At 39.0% G+C, this 5,000-nt stretch overlaps 1 protein-coding gene and 2 pseudogenes across 5 annotated transcripts in view; 1 reads left to right on the forward strand and 2 right to left on the reverse strand.

Annotated features, from left to right (window-relative positions):
- Positions 1-2,328, reverse strand: part of LOC149110612 (zinc finger protein 862-like) — a 4,876-nt pseudogene extending 2,548 nt beyond the window's left edge.
- The window catches only part of LOC149110610 (uncharacterized), a 65,722-nt gene that overhangs the window by 38,819 nt on the left and 21,903 nt on the right, over positions 1-5,000 (forward strand). For 2 of the 5 annotated variants that reach the window (XM_089292558.1, XM_089292560.1), the window contains exon 1: positions 1-5,000. This exon is cut by the window's left edge and continues 5,913 nt beyond it; it is cut by the window's right edge and continues 663 nt beyond it. The exons of the other annotated variants lie outside the window; for them this stretch is intronic. The gene's annotated coding sequence lies outside the window, so the exon portion shown is untranslated. 5 annotated transcript variants of the gene reach the window in all.
- On the reverse strand, positions 2,559-3,449 carry LOC149110613 (uncharacterized; annotated as a pseudogene).

Consider the following 5,000-nt stretch of genomic DNA (forward strand, 5'->3'; position numbering starts at 1 on the left):
TATGATTGACTCTGTAAGGGAAAGAAATTACTTTGGAAATTTTTGGTATTGGGTGGTTGTAACCCAATAGCTCTGGTTACCACAATGACGATTATCAAATGAAATAACCGTTTTTTTCCTAATGACGCCATAAAATTAAAAAAATTAAGCACTTGCTCTGAGCTCTCCACGGAGCTGCAGTATTTTTCAGAATCAAGCATAAAGAGGTAGAAACCATATTCACAAAGACCTATAAGGCAAATGGAATGATCAGAAAATACTTGGAAGTACCATACATAAACCATTAATGTCTTTTTATCGAGCAAGAAATATTGCAATGGATAGTCTCCTCTAATAATAGCTTTAGGCCATACGACTGGTGTGCTTGAAACAGACACAGGCTCAACACCTCTCGGTGTTTTTTGTGCTATGTGTGACTGTTTAAAACTAATTGTTGTATAACTGCATGGACAATTAAGGACTTAACCTGTCATTAGGGGACCTTTTGGTGCTTAGTCGATCAAGCAATGAGCTATTATATTTAAGATGTTGAAAAAAAATTGGTAAGTATTTATAGAAAATCTAGTCCCACTTAGGCATGTGATTTAGGTTTAGTTCTCAGTAATTGCTCCTGGCAGATAAGACACCGTACCCAAGTGAAGTTAGTACCTTTCAATGTGGACGTTAGTTTGTTGAAAACCAATTCCTCGTCTGGGAAGTTCTTCCTCCCATCAAAAAGCCAAGTAAGGAATATTCTTGGTGAATATTCTCATTGATGTGTTTGATGTTTGTAATACTCTTAGGTGGTGTGGGCTGATTTTCAATTGGTTAAGGTCGTAGGGGTGATTTTGGATTGGCTTTTTGACTGGGTGAACACTATATAAAGATGTTGTAAGGTATTCATGGCCATGGTGTATCTTTGGTATCTAAGGGGAAACAAATTTACAAACGTCAGTACTTTTAATGGACAAAGAAGCGTTATATAGCCTTGTATTAAGAGCTGCAAATTTAGATTAAAGATAAAATCATAAAATTAAAAGATGTTTTCTGCGGGCTACCGTGCCTTATTTTTTTACCTGAAGATGAAAACCTTGAATGCAAATAGGAGCATTTAAATAAAAATTATATGACCTTAAAATCAATTCCAACTGGTTGAGGGCACTAATATAGCTGTTATGAGAGGGTTCTATTGCTGGTGGACAAATCATATCATGAACACTAACCAAAAACAATTTTTTAAGGTCTGCCGTCAAGAACTGCCTTATGACAACAAATCAATGATTGCTTATTAACAAATTTTCGTTCTTTTAAATGGATAAAATTTTTTATTAAAAAAAAGATATACGTGTTGTTGTGTATTTTGTACTCCCTCTGATAAGAGTCTGGGTATGTCAGTAGCCATGTTTACTGCTGTTACAGATGTCCCCGCTCTTGGATCAGGTCTGCCATGTGCTCGATGTAGCATTGTACTTGTGTTTATTGAAGCTTCAGTACTTAACAGTGGCGATGAGGATTTTGGAAAGCTAATCCTGGCTTTAAAAACAGGTGTGGCAGGCACATAGTAATTCAAAACACATACGGAAAGTCTGAAACTGACAGAATAAGCAAAGGAAATTATGGCAGGTAGACCACCTCTTGACCAGTTCAATGCTGAATTAGAAGATATCGAAAGTTACCTTGAAAGACTTCAAGAGTATTTTAAAGATGCAATTGAGTAAGAAGCTGCATACAAAGATGTTGGAGATATTGCAGATTCCCATGAAGGAGAAACCAGTGCCAGTGGTGGTGTGAATGAAGCGACACCTGACAATCGAAAGTAAAGCGTTTTTTAAAGTGAGGTAATGGTCACTCGAGAGATGGAAAATCAAGTCAGTCCGCTGGAGACAAGAAGTGGTGCCACCGCTGTGCTCTCACGAATCACACAGGATAACTGCAGATACAAAGGCGAGAGTATTTCAAGTGTCACAAAACGGGTCATTTGCAGAAGAGAGATGACATGTCTGTCTCACAGAAGATTGCAAGGAACTATTAGCAAACAACTCAGAAGACACTTCCCATGCGTTGATTTTCAGGTGAGAGTCTGAGTCACAGGATTCAAAGATATCTGCACCTGCAGTTGAGGTAGCTGTGCGGGTTGAAGATGCTGATTTTTTAAATGAAAGGGGATACTGGTTTTGTGTTGGGTAGATTTTGATCAGGTGGTAAGCAAGGTGGCCATAATTTATAATAAACTATTTACTGAGACATGCATTTTGTAAATGGGTAAGTACCTGTCTCTGCTGTTGTTGTGACATGATTACGCCCTTTTGCTGAAGTCACTTCAAAGGTTTCCTTGGCCCTCTGGGACATTTTTGATACGGAGCTTGCTTTGGTAAACTGCTCACAGACAATGTTGAAAGAACGAGGAGGCAAAAGTTCTGAATATAGCTGTAGGGGTGTTCTCCATCATCCTGCACTCAATTGGTCACCTTGTCAATGTCGTCAAATGGTGGTGTTTCTGTTCACTTCTCAAAGATGCCAAAACTGAAAAAATATCATGGAGGAACTATGTCAGGTTCGTATATTTACTGTAGACACTTTTAATCTTGCCGAAAGTTGTCCAATACAGCTAAAACAATTTTACTCAACAAGTAACTGTCTGATGCATAACTTTGCCTACCACTACCGTTTACAATTTCAGGGGCAATGTGAGGATATTGCTTCCTGTATTTTTCTTGTTTGACTTTGGGCAACGACATCACTGGCTTAGGATCGGAAAAAAAATGCTTTCCTGAAATCTATAATGACAGGGTTCCATTTCTTCTCACGCTGTTCCGTCACCATGTTTGTGCTCTTCAGGTCGTGCAGAATCCACAGGGTGTATGTGGTCCAAAGCTTCGATGGTATTTTTCAAAATTCCAAGCCAAGTTGGTTTGTCCAGCTTCTTCTTCCTGATTAAGTTAGACAAAGTTACACTCTTGTCTTTATGGCCGTGGAACTTTGTGATGAGACGTAGGGGCTCACTCTTGGTCACAATAGCAAAGAGAAGGGGGACTCTGTGGTGATCTTCGAGGTGGTTGATCATTTTTGCCTTGTGTCGAACTTCCTTCTTCATGTTGTCACGTTTTAGCTTTGAATTCTTTTATGGCAACTAGGACGTCCCTATAATGAGCTAGGTAGCAATTTCCAAAACTACCACAGCCCAAAAACTTTTCTGATGTCACGATTAAGGAGGGATCTAACTCTCTCACGTGGCGATGTTCAACTTGTCTCTTGGATTTCACAGGGTCTTTTGGGGCTGTTTTATCGGGCAATTGGGCAACCGGACTGCTTATTTTCTTAGAGGATGGTTTACCAGGGACGAGCTCCTTCTGTGCACTCTTCAACACTTTCTCGTGGGCCTTTTTGTTCCGCCACCTCTTTCGGGCTTCCTTTCTGATTTTCTTGAATTTCTCTTTGTCCTTTACCACTTTACGTTTGTTTTTAGCCATTGCATGCGCGCAAACAATACCGCCTCAAACACAGAAAGTGCAGTACTGAACTGAATAAGGAAGATTTGGTGAAATTTCAGATATTACGATTGACATTTGTAAGCCCAGAGTTCGTAGGAATGATTGTGTTAAGGAAGTCACACTGACTAAAAATTCCACTGTAGGACGAAGAGTGAACAAAGAGTCAGTCTATTGAGCCGCATGTGCACTAAATTTGCCGGAAGACCTCCCCCACCATCTATACCTTTTAAGTTTCATTGGTTGGCCAAAATAAACAAGAAATCATTGATTACAATATTGTTTCATTGCCAGTTCAAGTGCGCAATTCACAAGGCCCTTTTCTAGCGCTAGTTCTGAAATATGGTGGCTAATCTAACAGTATACAAAACACGTTGTGATTTATGTCCGTCTGCATTCAACACAACAACTGCGCTAATGAGACACAGAAGCTCGAAACATTGCACTGATGCAGAGCCCATAACATCCCTTCTGTTCTACAGTGGACAGGAGGTCCTAAGGCTTCCTCCAACAATAAGGACAGGACTAAGTTCTTCAAGCTACAAGCAATGGGTAACTGGCATTGTTGACAGCATGAATTCATGAATTCATGAATTCCAAAAGCCGCTGGTATGTATTTTAAATTTATTTTTTTGTCACATGCTCGAATAGCTGTCAAAAAATGTGTCCGCATACGTTTGTTGAATGAAAGAGCCTCTCACATTGTCAAACATTTGCTTTTAATATTAATTACATCAAATGCTATTGTTACCAATCAAATTTGTCTGGAAAATTAGAAAAAAATCACTCAACTTCGCCTCTTATCTCACGAAGATGTGGTAGAATGAATGGTAGAATGCGTGACAAGAGACTTAACCAGTCTCCCTGCAAATTCAAGTGAAGACAGTTCAATGTAACATACACGACAATTGATTTTTAATCTGGCGGTCACAATGGTAACAGAAATGTTTACGCGTGGAAAATTCCTGTTTCGGTCGTGTTCTGTTTTCAGGATATGTCACCATAGATTAAGGAAAATTATTTCTCTCTCGACCAGGAGAGTGAAATAGGTTTTTTGCTTTTCCAACAGTTTTTTCCATTCTGTGGCGAAATTTAGTTCACTCAACCTTAATTTAAAAAAAAACACAGTACGACATGTACCTTCCATGAAGGCAACTTTTTGTTTCTAGAAAGCATTTTTGATGCTCTTTTAAATGAGTTATAGAAGATTATTCCCCTGTAAATATTTATTGAGATATCAAAGAAACAAATTAAGATGAGATTTTTTTGAACTTTGAGCATTGCACGGCCAAAAAGACCATAATAATCTTTTGCCGCTGGTCAAATTTAGGTGGAATCACGTGTGTTTCGCGCCAGGGAATGACTTTGATGGCCGCTTTGATCATTTTGACTCATATAAAGTGCTGTTCCCTTTGCTCATTTCTAACCTTTGTCGGAAGGATATGAAGCATTTTGTGGTAGAAAAACCCCAAGGATGCAAATGGAAGATTTGCTTCAGCAGACTTGCCATGAGATGCCAACAATGCTGGCTGT

This window comes from Orbicella faveolata, unplaced genomic scaffold (genome assembly GCF_042242905.1).
Source record: "Orbicella faveolata isolate gen_17 unplaced genomic scaffold, um_ofav_v1 contig_24, whole genome shotgun sequence".
Taxonomy (NCBI): Eukaryota; Metazoa; Cnidaria; class Anthozoa; order Scleractinia; family Merulinidae; genus Orbicella; species Orbicella faveolata.